This window comes from Salvelinus sp. IW2-2015, linkage group LG4p, assembly GCF_002910315.2.
Source record: "Salvelinus sp. IW2-2015 linkage group LG4p, ASM291031v2, whole genome shotgun sequence".
In the NCBI taxonomy this organism is placed as follows: domain Eukaryota; kingdom Metazoa; phylum Chordata; class Actinopteri; order Salmoniformes; family Salmonidae; genus Salvelinus; species Salvelinus sp. IW2-2015.
The window spans coordinates 17,241,524-17,255,716 of NC_036841.1; the positions used below are offsets into that span (position 1 = coordinate 17,241,524).

Below are 14,193 nucleotides of genomic sequence, written 5' to 3' on the forward strand. Positions count from 1 at the left end.
GATCAATAGGGAGAGAAGGGCCTTGGTTAGGGAGGTGACCAAGACCCAATGGTCACTCCGACAGAGCTCCAGAGTTCCTCTGTGGAGGTGGGAGAACCTTCCAGAAAGACAACCATCTCTGCAGCACTCCACCAATCAGCCTTTATGGTAAAGTGGCCAGACGGAAGCCACTCCTCAGTAAAGGCACATGACAGCCGCTTGGAATTTCCCAAATGGCACCTAAAGGACTCTCAGACCATGAGAAACAAGATTCTCTTGTCTGATGAAACTCTTTAGCCTGAATGCAAGCGTCGCGTCTGGAGGAAACCTGGCAACATCCCTACGGTGAAGCATGGTTTTATTTTTTATTGAACCTTTATTTAACTAGGCAAGTCAGTTAAGAACACATCTTATTACCCCGGCCAACCTAACCCGGACAACGCTGGCCAATTGTGCGCTGCCCTATGGTACTCCCAATCACGTCCGGTTTGTGATATAGCCTGGAATCGAACCAAGGTCTGTAGTGACGCCTCTATCACTGAAATGCATGGCTTAGACCGCTGCGCCACTCGGAGCCCTACAGAGAGATCCTTGGTGAAAACTTTCTCCAGAGCGTCAGGACCCAAGACTGGGGCGAGGTTCACCTTCAACAGGACAACGACCCTAAGCACACAGCCAAGACAACGCAGGAGTGGCTTTGGGACAAGTCTCTGAATGTACTTGAGTGGCCCAGCCAGAGCCCAGACTTGAACCCGATCGAACACTCTAGAGAGACTTGAAAATAGCTGTGCATCGACGCTCCCCATCCAACCTGACAGAGTTGAGAGGTACTGCAGAGAAGAATGGGAGAAACTCCAAATACAGGTGCCAAGCTTGTAGCGTCATACCCAAGAAGACTCAAGGCTGTAATCGCTGCCAAAGGTTCTTCAAAAAGTACTGAGTAAAGGGTCTGAATACTAATGTAAATGGGATATTTAAGTTTTTTATTTTGTATAATTTGCTAAAAATTCTAAAAACCTGTTTTTGCTCGGTCATTATGGGGTATTGTGTGTAGATTGACGAGGGAAAAAAACGATTTATTATTTTAGAATAAGGCTATAACGTAACAAAATGTGGAAAAGTCAAGGGATCTGAAATGTGTTGTTTTACAGGGTCATCCTAGTAGTACGGCGCCCCTGGAAACAATGAAGGTAAGTGCCTTGCTCAAAGGCACATCGATATATTTTCACATTGTCGGCGCAGGTATTCGAACCAGCAACCTTTCAGTACTGCACCAACGCGTTGTGGCAGATTCCCTCAGGAATCAACTTGAGGGAAATACACTTGATTATCGTTTCAAAACCCACAATGTTATCAAGAAAGTTATCAAGATGTTATCGAGATGTACAGTGTTATCAAGGAATATCTTTACTATTCACAGATTTTGACTTTCTCACGGATGTATTACTCTAGCAGTAAACAAGAACGTGACCGTTATAGTGACAGAAATTTACTCATCCTGTCAGTAGTGAGATTAGGCATTTTTTGTTATTTATTATTTGGCTTTGCAATGTTCTATTTAAATCAATCAATGAATCTTACTCTCATGAAAACTGAATTGACCATCATTTCCCATCCTTTCCTAGTCATGAGTGTGGCTTTTCTGTTGCCATGGAACAGCAAGGCACCTTTGGCCAAACAACAATGCATACCAATAAAGCACGCAATATCTATGCTAACACTGGCAATGGTTACAACCCTGATACAGGTACTGTTGTTGTGTGTTGTGTGTGTGTGTGTGTGTGTTGTGGTGTGTGTGTGTGTGTGTGTGTGTGTGTGTGTACACATGTTGGGTGGAGGGGGTGCGCCTGCGTGTGTGGTGGTTTGTGTGCATATACATCTGTGTGTTTGTGCGGTCAAACATATGTAATCATTTCTTCTCTTCCTCCACAACCAAGGTCAAAGGATGTCCACTTCTGACACCATGTACAACAACGACTTATTTAAAGTCTGATATGCGTAGAGCTGTGTCTTTGAAAATCAATATAATGAATGTAATAAACGTAATGTATCTATCTACATATAGTGTCTGTCCATGCACACAGGCACAGAGGAACGGTTAACACTGAGGAACTCACTCCAGTATGTTGAAGAAGTCGGAGATCTCCTGGTGTATGGCTCGGTGCCAGTAGGAAACCATCACCTCTGGGGGGGGGGGGGGGGGGGAATTAAAATACATTTAGAAAAGCGCAGTGTCCTTATCACATAAACCTGCACCACTTCACTGTGTAACTTGCAAGGATGTGACTAACAGTGCATACCAGTATCGCGATACGCTGAAGTATCATGCAAGCAACAAACATGAACGGACCTAAATGTCTTGAGGAAAACAGTCCAAATGTTGGAAACAAACAAACAAACAACCTTATGTGGTCATCCAGAGTCACGGCTGTTTTACTTCCCAAGCGTTAGCACAAACTATTTCACACGACGCATAGTTTAGACTTCTTCCTGTTTCCTTTCTGCATGGAATGTCGAGTATACTGGTATCGTAACATTTAAATTACATTTAAGTCATTTAGCAGACGCTCTTATCCAGAGCGACTTACAAATTGGTGCATTCACTTATGATATCCAGTGGAACAACCACTTTACAATAGTGCATCTAACTCTTTTAAGGGGGGGGGGTTAAAAGGATTACTTTATCTATCCTAGGTATTCCTAAAAGAGGGGGGGGGGTAACAACCCTACTGTAGGCTACGTCCGGTATGGAAGAGGTTAACACCGAGGAATTGGCTAACGGGTACTAGCTACCCGGCTACTGTAGTGTAGGCCTAGCATATGGTCCGATTGATACCAGGCACTGGCTGTTGCTATGCTCCGTAGTGAAGGGTTAACCATAGAATTTCATATAGACAACATACACACTGCATCCAAAGCATTGGGACAGTGACACATTTGGTGTTGTTTTGGCTCTATATTCCAGCACTTTGGATGTGGAATGATACAACGACTATGACGTTAAAGTGCAGATGATATTTGTGCTTCTGTAACTTCCTCGCCATCAGTATTCACGATTCATTCAGGATTATCCGCAACGTGGTAGCATCCACATTGATGTAGAAGCGTTTAGAAACATATTGTATTCTTATTTAAACTAAAAGTGACTTCAAAATGACACAACAAATTATGTACCATTCATTTCTATTGGTCACAAAATCATCTGAAACACAACCAAAACAAACATCAAATGCATCCAACCAATTTGTAGAGTCCAAGCTGTGTGAGTCATTGCGTGCTATGAATATGGGGCCAAATACTGTACCTAATTTTTGACTACTTTAATACATATAAAGTGAATTTGTCCCAATTCTTTGGTCCCCTAAAATGGGGGACTATGTACAAAAAGTGCTGTAATTTCTAAACGGTTCACCCGATATGAATGTAAATACCCTCAAATTAAAGTGGACAATCTGCACTTTAACATCGTGGTCATTGTATCATTTCAAATCAAAGTGCTGGAGTACAGAGACAAAACAACAAATGTGTCACTGTCCCAATACTTTTGGAGTTTACTGTAGTGAATTATAGATCTGCATGGAGGTAACACTATGTGTCTCACCCTCCGATATGGTCTTCATGATGTGGAGGAAACACATGAGCAGACTGCGCGTCTCGGCCTGGCCAGCTTGTCAAAGCGAGATCCAAAGCCTATCAGAGACTGAGCCGGGCAAACTGACGACAGGAGAGAGTGAGGGAAGGAAGGATGGGAAGAAAAAGGGAGTTAGGAGAGAGAGGTGGAGGAGTAGAGTGAGGGGGGGGGGTTGGCAGAGAGAGAAGGAGAAAGACACACGCATTCTTCTTCATGCAATAGTGATAATATTTTGTTCTTTCTTAAGCCAGCACAGTCTGCACAACATTTCCGGATATGACATTCCGCTGAGTGATCTCTCCCATCCTTCCTTCCCTCACTCTCCCTGTCGTCAGTTTGCCCGGCCTCAGTCTCTGATAGGCTTTGGATCTCGCTTTGACAAGCTGGACCAGGCCGAGACGCGCAGTCTGCTCATGTGTTTCCTCCACATCATGAAGACCATATCGGAGGGTGAGACACATAGTGTTACCTCCATGCAGATCCTATAATTCACTACAGTAAACTCCAAAAGTATTGGGACAGTGACACATTTGTTGTTTTGTCTCTGTACTCCAGCACTTTGGATTTGAAATGATACAATGACCACGATGTTAAAGTGCAGATTGTCCACTTTAATTTGAGGGTATTTACATTCATATCGGGTGAACCGTTTAGAAATTACAGCACTTTTTGTACATAGTCCCCCCATTTTAGGGGACCAAAAGAATTGGGACAAATTCACTTATATATGTATTAAAGTAGTCAAAAATTAGGTACAGTATTTGGCCCCATATTCATAGCACGCAATGACTACATCAAGCTTGGACTCTACAAATTGGTTGGATGCATTTGATGTTTGTTTTGGTTGTGTTTCAGATGATTTTGTGACCAATAGAAATGAATGGTACATAATTTGTTGTGTCATTTTGAAGTCACTTTTAGTTTAAATAAGAATACAATATGTTTCTAAACGCTTCTACATCAATGTGGATGCTACCACGATTGCGGATAATCCTGAATGAATCGTGAATACTGATGGGCGAGGAAGTTACAGAAGCACAAATATCATCTGCACTTTAACGTCATAGTCGTTGTATCATTCCACATCCAAAGTGCTGGAATATAGAGCCAAAACAACACCAAATGTGTCACTGTCCCAATGCTTTKGGAYTGCAGTGTGTATGTGTTCTATATGAAAWTCTATGGTTAACCCCTTCACTACCGGAGCATAGCAACAGTACAGTGGCCTGGTATCAATCGGACCATATGCTAGGCCTACACTACAGTAGCCGGGTAGCTAGTACCCGTTAGCCAATTCCTCGGTGTTAACCTCTTCCATACCGGACCGTAGCCTACGAGTAAGGGTTGTATACCCCAGCCCCCCCCTCTTTAAGGAAATACCTAGGATAGGATAAAGTAATCCTTTTAACCCCCCCCCCCTTAAAAGAGTTAGATGCAACTATTGTAAAGGGGTTGTTCCACTGGATATCATAAGGTGAATGCACCAATTTGTAAGTCGCTCTGCGGATAAGAGCGTCTGCTAAATGACTTAAATGTAAGTTAAATGTTACGATACCAGTAAATACTCGACATTCCATGGCAGAAAAGAAAACAGAAGAAAGCTAAAACTATGCGTCGCTGTGAAATAGTTGTGCTAACGCTTGGAAGTAAACAGCCGTGACTCTGGATGACCACATAAGGTTGTTTGTTTGTTTGTTTCCAACATTTGGACTTTTTCCTCAAGACATTTAGGTCCGCTTCATTTTTGTTTGGCTTGCCATGATACCTCAGCGTATCGCGATACTGTATGCACTGTTAGTCACATCCTTGCAAGTTACACAAGTGAAGTGGTGCAGGTTTATGTGATAAGGACACTGCCTTTTCTAAATGATATTTTAATTCCCCCCCCCCCCCCCAGAGGTGATGGTTCCTACTGCACCGAGGCCATACACCAGAGATCTCCGACTTCTTCAACATACTGGAGTGAGGTCCTCAGTGTTAACCGTTCCTCTGTGCTGTGTGCATGGACAGACACTATGTAGATAGATACATTACGTTTATTTACATTCATTATATTGATTTTCAAAGACACAGCACGCATTACAGACTTTAAATAAGTCGTTGTGTACATGTGGAACAGAAGTGACATCCCTTTGACCTTGGTTGTGGAGAAGAGAAGAAATGATTACATAGTTTGACCGCCACAAACACACAATGTATATGCACACCAAACCACCCACACACGCAGGCGCCACGTCCCTCCCACCCAAACATGGTGTACACAGCAACACACACACACACACACACACACACACACACACACACACACAGTACCTGTATCAGGGTTGTAACCATTGCCAGTGTTAGCATAGATCATTGCGTGCTTTATTGGTATGGCATTGTTGTTTGGCCCAAAGGTGCCTTGCTGTTCCATGGCAACAGAAAAGGCCACACTCATGACTAGGGAAAGGATGGGGAAATGATGGTCAATTCAGTTTTCATGAGAGTAAGATTCATTGATTGATTTAAATAGAACATTGCAAAGCCAAATAATAAATAAAGCAAAAATGCCTAATCTCACTACTGACAGGATGAGTAAATTTCTGTCACTATAACGGTCACGTTCTTGTTTACTGCTAGAGTAATACATCCGTGAGAAAGTCAAAATCTGTGAATAGTAAAGATATTCCTTGATAACACTGTRCATCTCGATAACATCTTGATAACTYTCTTGATAACATTGTGGGTTTTGAAACGATAATCAAGTGTATTTCCCTCAAGTTGATTCCTTGAGGGAATCTGCCACAACGCGTTGGTGCAGTAACTGAAAGGTTGCTGGTTCGAATACCTGCGCCGACAATGTGAAAAATATATCGATGTGCCTTTGAGCAAGGCACTTAACCTTCATTTGTTCCAGGGGCGCCGTACTACTAGGACTGACCCTGTAAAACAACACATATTCAGATCCCTTGACTTTTTCCACATTTTGTTACGTTATAGCCTTATTCTAAAATAAAATAAATCGTTTTTTTCCCTCGTCAATCTACACACAATACCCCATAATGACCGAGCAAAAACAGGTTTTTAGAATTTTTAGCAAATTTATACAAAATAAAAAACTTAAATATCCCATTTACATTAGTATTCAGACCCTTTACTCAGTACTTTTTGAAGAACCTTTGGCAGCGATTACAGCCTTGAGTCTTCTTGGGTATGACGCTACAAGCTTGGCACACCTGTATTTGGGAGTTTCTCCCATTCTTCTCTGCAGTACCTCTCAAGCTCTGTCAGGTTGGATGGGGAGCGTCGATGCACAGCTATTTTCARGTCTCTCTAGAGATGTTCGATCGGGTTCAAGTCTGGGCTCTGGCTGGGCCACTCAAGTACATTCAGAGACTTGTCCCAAAGCCACTCCTGCGTTGTCTTGGCTGTGTGCTTAGGGTCGTTGTCCTGTTGGAAGGTGAACCTTCGCCCCAGTCTTGGGTCCTGAGCGCTCTGGAGAAAGTTTTCACCAAGGATCTCTCTGTAGGGCTCCCGAGTGGCGCAGCGGTCTAAGCCACTGCATTTCAGTGATAGAGGCGTCACTACAGACCTTGGTTCGATTCCAGGCTATATCACAACCGGACGTGATTGGGAGTACCATAGGGCAGCGCACAATTGGCCCAGCGTTGTCCGGGTTAGGGTTTGGCCGGGGTAAATAAGAATGTGTTCTTAACTGACTTGCCTAGTTAAATAAAGGTTCAATAAAAAATAACCACCATGCTTCACCGTAGGGATGTTGCCAGGTTTCCTCCAGACGCGACGCTTGGCATTCAGGCTAAAGAGTTTCATCAGACAAGAGAATCTTGTTTCTCATGGTCTGAGAGTCCTTTAGGTGCCATTTGGGAAATTCCAAGCGGGCTGTCATGTGCCTTTTACTGAGGAGTGGCTTCCGTCTGGCCACTTTACCATAAAGGCCTGATTGGTGGAGTGCTGCAGAGATGGTTGTCTTTCTGGAAGGTTCTCCCACCTCCACAGAGGAACTCTGGAGCTCTGTCGGAGTGACCATTGGGTTCTTGGTCACCTCCCTAACCAAGGCCCTTCTCTCCCTATTGATCAGTTTGGCCGGGCACCCAGTTCTAGGAAGAGTCCTGGTGGTTCCAAACTTCTTCCATTTAAGAATTATGGAGGCCACTCTGTTCTTTGTTTTGGTACCCTTCCCCAGATCGGTGCCTCAACACAATCCTGTCTCAGAGTTCTACGGACAATTCCTTCAACCTCATGGCTTGGTTTTTGCTCTGACATGCACTGTCAACTGTGGGACCTAATATAGACTAGAGGTCGACCGATTAATCGGCATGGCCGATTAATTAGGGCCGRTTTCAAATTTTCATAATCAGTAATCGGCATTTTTGGATGCCGATTATATTGCATTCCACGAGGAAACTGCGTGGCAGGCTGACCACCTGTTACGCAAGTGCAGCAAGGAGCCAAGGTAAGTTGCTAGCTATCATTAAACGTATCTTATAAAAAACAGTCAATCTTCCCATAATCACTAGTTAACTACACATGGTTGATGATATTACTAGGTTAACTAGCTTGTCCTGCGTTGCGTATAATCAATGCGGTGCCTGTTAATTTATCATTGTATCACAGCCTGCACAATCTTTGCACGAATGTACCTAACCATAAACATCAATGCCTTTCTTAAAATCAATACACAGAAGTATATTTTTTTAAACCTGCATATTTAGTTTTAAAAAATTCATGTTAGCAGGTAATATTAACTAGGGAAATTGTGTCACTTCTCTTGCATTCATTGCACACGGATTTAACAGTTTGGGCCACCTGGCTCGTTGCGTACTAATTTGCCATAATTTTACATATTTATGACATAACATTGAAGGTTGCGCAATGTATCCGCAATATTTAGACTTAGGGTTGCCACCCGTTCGATAAAATAAGGAACGGTTMCGTATTTCACTGAAAGAATAAACGTTTTGTTTTCGAAATGATAGTTTCCGGATTTGACCACATTAATGACCAAAGGCTTGTATTTCTGTGTTTATTATATTATAATTATTTGATATTTGATAGAGCAGTCTGACAGTGGTGGTAGACAGTAGCAGGCTCATAAGCATTCATTCAAACTATACTGYGTTTGCCAGCGCTCTGTTTATGACTTCAAGCCTATCAACTCCCGAGATTAAGCTGGCAATACTAAAGTGCCTATTAGAACATCCAATAGTCAAAGGTATATGAAATACAAATGGTATAGAGAGAAATAGTCAACGTGTCATAATTCCTATAATAACTACAACCTAAAACTTCTTACCTGGGAATATTGAAGAATCATGTTAAAAGGAACCACCAGCTTTCATATGTTCTCATGTTCTGAACAAGGAACTTAATTGTTATCTTTTTTACATGGCACATATTACACTTTTACTTTCTTCTCCAACACTGTGTTTTGCATTATTTWAACCAAATTGATCATGTTTCATTATTTATTTGACTAAATAGATTTTATTTATGTATCATATTAAGTTAAAATAAGTGTTCATTGTTCATTCAGTATTGTTGTAATTCTCATTTACAAATATATATATATATTTATATAAAAATCGGCCGATTAATCAGTATCGGCTTTTTTGGTCCTCCAATAATCGGTATCGGCGTTGAAAAATTATAATCGGTCGACCTCTAATATAGACAGGTCTGTGCCTTTCAAAATCATGTCCAATTAATTGAATTTACCACAGGTGGACTCCAATTAAGTTGTAGAAACATCTCAAGGATGATCAATGGAAACAGGATGCACCTGAGCTCAATTTCAAATCTCATAGCAAAGGGTCAGAATACTTATGTAAATGAGGTAGTTCTGTTTTTTATTTGTTATAAATTTGCCAAAATGTATAAAAACCTGTTTTTGCTTTGTCATTATGGGGTATTGTGTCTAGATTGATGAGCAAATGTTTATTTAATCAATTTAAAATAAGGCTATAACATAACAAAATGTGGAAAAAGGGAAGGGGTCTGAATACTATGAAATAACACATAAGGAATCATGTAGTAACCAAAAAATATATTTTATATTTGAGATTCTTCAAAGTAGTCACCATTTTCCTTGATGACAGCTTTGCTTGGCATTCTCTCAACCAGCTTCATGAGGTAGTCACCTGGAATGCATTTCAATGAACAGGTGTTCCTTGTTAAAAGTTCATTTGTGGAATTTATTTCCTTCTTAATGCGTTTTAGCCAATCAGTTGTGTTGTGACAAGGTAGGGGTGGTATTCAGAAGATAGCCCTATTTGGTAAAATACCAAGTCCATATTATGGCAAGAACATCTTAAAACCTGTTATGGCTGCAGCCCGACACCGGTACACCTATGACAACATCCAGCTCAAATGCAGGGCGCGAAATTCAAAATCTATTTTTTTTTAATATTTAACTTTCACACATTAACAAGTCCAATACAGCATTTGAAAGATAAACATCTTGTCAATCCAGCCAACATGTCCGATTTTTTWAATGTTTTACAGAGAAAACACCACATATATTTATGTTAGCTCACCACCAAATAAAAAAGAGGACAGACATTTTTCACAGCACAAGTAGGATGCAAGTAGCATGCACAAGCCAACCTAACTAACCTAGAACCAACCTAAATAACCTAGAAAAAACTTACCTCAGATGACGTCCATAACATGTTACAACAATAAATTATGTTTTGTTCCACAAAAAATGCACTAATCTTAGGCTATAAATCTAGGTTTTACATTACTGCTACCATCATAGCCGTACAGGGTCAGAAATCCGGCACGGGCGAGCCGAGAAAATAGACACCCAACCGTCAACTACCGTAATTACCATCATAAAACATTCAGAACAATATATGGTGGATAGTAATGAAAGACAAATATCTTGTGAATAACAGACAAATTTCCGATTGTTGAAGTGGGTTTTAGCAGCGAAAACACAATATATCGTTATAATTAGCTTACTACAATAGCTAGCACACAGCAACATTGATTTAGTCAAACGGTAGCGTTAAGCACAGTTCGACAGATAATATGAAAACATCCCAAATTGGGTCTATCTTTGTGGATCTTCCATCAGAATTGTTCTCACAAGGGGTCCTTTGTTCAGAAAAGTCTTTATTCGAATCAGGAACGAACATTCTCCCTCTTGAATTAGCAAGCACACTGGCAGTGCGAAGCTAACCCTCTCATCTTGAAAAAATTCTTGCGTCGCATCAACGTCTAAGTCCAGAAAACATTCACCTAATATAATTAACTATATTGAAATAACATACTTTAGATGATATTGTGACATGTATTCAAATAAATCTAAGCCCAGAGATCATATTCACCTTTACAGAGTGTTTTCCAGGAGCCGAGTCCAGGTGCTACTTCGCGCCCAGAAAGAAAAATAAACTGCGCAATACTCACTTAAAGAGGCTGTGTTCAAATACAGGACGAGATAATCAACTGATTTCTTCTCTCACTTCCGCATGACACCCAGAGGAAGGCGTATGACGTGTTTCTACAGTCCTAAGTGACATGCCCTTTTATAGACAAGGGCTTGAAGAGCGACATCGATTTTGGAAATCTCACTTCCGGATAGGAAATGGACTGTAAAAATAGTTCTGTTCCACTTAGAGAAATAATTAAAACGGTTTTAGAAAACAGTCTCTAGTTTCTATCCAATAGTAATAACAATATGCATATTGTAAGAGCAAAAATTGATTAAGAGGCCGTTTGAAAATTTGCACATATTTTCCAGTTTTTCAATACGCCCCCTGCAGCCATAACAAGTTAAATAAGCAAAGAGAAACGATAGTCCGTCATTACCAGCCTCAGAAATTGCAGAAATTGAGTTCAAGTAACAGACACATCTCAACATCAACTGTTCAGAGGAGACTGCGTGAATCATACCTTCATGATTGAATTTCTGCAAAGAAACCACTACTAAAGGACATCAATAAGAAGAGACTTGCTTGGGCCAAGAAACACGCGCGAAGGACATTAGACCGGTGGAAATCTGTCCTTTTGGTTTGATGTGTCCAAATTTGAGCTTTTTTGGTTCCAACCGCCGTGTCTTTGTGAGACACAGAGTAGGTGAACGGATGATCTCCACATTTGTGGTTCCCACCGTGAAGCATGGAGAAGGAGGTGTGATGGTGTGGGGGTGCTTTGCTGGTGACACTGTCAGTGATTTATTTAGAATTCAAGGCACACTTAACCAGCATGGCTACCACAGCATTCTGCAGCGATACACCATCCCATCTGGTTTGCGCTTAGTGGGACTGTCATTTGTTTTTCTACAGGACAATGACTCAACACACCTCCAGGCTGTGTAAGGGCTATTTGACCAAGAAGGAGAGTGATTGTGTGCTGCATTAGATGACCTGGCCTCCACAATCACCCGACCTCAATACAATTGAGATGGTTTGGGATGAGTTGGACCGCAGAGTGAAGGAAAAGCAGCCAACAAGTGCTCAGCATATGTGGGAACTCCTTGAAGAGTGTTGGAAAACCATTTCAGGTGAAGCTGGTTGAGAGAATGCCAAGAGTCTGCAAAGCTGTCATCAAGGCGGCTACTTTTAAGAATCTCATTGGTTACTACATGATTCCATATGTGTTATTTCATAGTTTTGATGTCTTCACTATTATGCTAAAATGTAGAAAATAGTTCAAATAAAGAAAAACCTGGGAATGAGTAGTTGTGTCCAAACTTTTGACTGGTACTGTATTTATTATTTTTATTTKACCCCCTTTTTCTCCCCAATTTCGATCTTGTCTCATTGCTGCAACTCCCCAACGGGCTCGGGAGGCGATGGTCGAGTCATGCGTCCTCCGAAACATAAATCGCCAACCTGTCCGCTTAACCTGGAAGCCAGCCGCACCAATGTGTCGGAGGAAACACCGTTCGACTGATGACCGAGGTCAGCCTGCAGGCGCCCATCCCAACACAAGGAGTCGCTATAGTGCAATGAGCTAAGTAAAGCCCCCCTGGCCAAACCCTCCCCTAACCCGGACGATGCTKGGCTAATTATGCGCCGCCCTATGCGACTCCCCGATCACRGCCGGTTGTGATACAGTCCGGGATCGAACCCGGGTCTGTAGAGATGCCTCTAGCACTGCGATGCAGTACCACTCGGGAGATCCCCCAACATTATATTTTTGTTGTTGTTGAACTTTTGTAGTCTTAGGTCTATATTCAATCCGGATCGCGGAAGATCTGCATTATAGCACAATTTACATTTGAGCGCAATTATAGCGCCATTTCCGATTGAGACGACATATGCAGCGACATATGCAGCGAATAACATTGCCTTTAAAAGTCAACCACGCAGTCCGGATTGAATCGACCTAACTTGAACTCTGGTAGTTCAACTATAAACTTTGTCCTCTCATTACAGGGAGGGAGGGAGGGAGGGAGGTATGCATAGCAGAAAAGAGACAGAAGAGAAAGGGAATGATGGGAGACTTGGCAGAGGGGAACGGATGAGACCGATAAAATAGAGAGAGAAAAAGAAAGAAAGTGAGAGGGAGTGTGGCTGTAAAACTGCTGAGATTTATAGAGGGATAGGCCCCAACTGTTCTCCCCTAACCTCCACTCAGCTCTGCAGTAAATTCACTGTGTTTCCTGTCTCTGCTGGAGCTTCTGTTATTATAACACACAGCTCCAAGACACACAGTACTGTAGTACTTGTCCTCAGCTCACAGTGGACACACATTATATATATACACACACACACACACACACCACACACACACACACACACACACACACACACACACACACACACACATACAACACACATCGTGATTGCACAAACACATACATGCATCGTGACGGCACCACAACACATACCCGACACAGCGTACAACTTATACTCAACACACACAAACCCTGAATACAAACATCTCTCATCTGCCTCTATTCAGGCTGTGCCCAGCACTTCAGAATCTCCTGGGTTAAGCCGCCACATAGGCCAGGTCAGTGTTAGCCCTTCCACAGGTGCTTTTACCTACTACTATGTACCTGCTGTTGTTCCTTCCTCTCCCACTCAGAGGTTGTGTGTCCGGTGTGTTCATAGTGTTTTGGTTTTTACCAATGGATAGACATGCAAGCAGAACCTATCTTTTCAGATTGTTGAAATGATAATGTTTGCCTCAACAGCCAATACACACAACACTCACACACACAGGCACACGACACACACACACACACGAGCACGTTACAATACCTCCCCCATACCGACACCACCGTCACACACACACTTGATGGCATGTAATGATGCGCACGCAAACTTCGGTCACACCAAACACACAAACGTAATGATGTGTTACTGTATCGAGTAGTGTGACCACCCAGGCTGCTCCCAGGTGCAGGGTGGGGCTCTCTGACTTTCTCCCAGCTGCGCTGTGTGTGTGTCTGTCTGTCTGTCTGTCTGTCTGCGTCTACTGGGGAGACCAGAACGAGGTGGATCCCTGCCAACACCATTAGTTATCTGCTGCAGTCGAGAGGAGAAGAGCGAGAGAAGAGAGAGAGGCGGAGGACAAGGGGGAAAATATTATTAATGGCAGACACACAAAGATGTTGACAGCGAGATGTG

General features: G+C 42.2%; 1 pseudogene; it reads left to right on the forward strand.

Moving 5' to 3' along the window:
- Nucleotides 1-14,193, forward strand: part of LOC111957373 (dedicator of cytokinesis protein 10-like) — a 130,436-nt pseudogene that overhangs the window by 80,941 nt on the left and 35,302 nt on the right.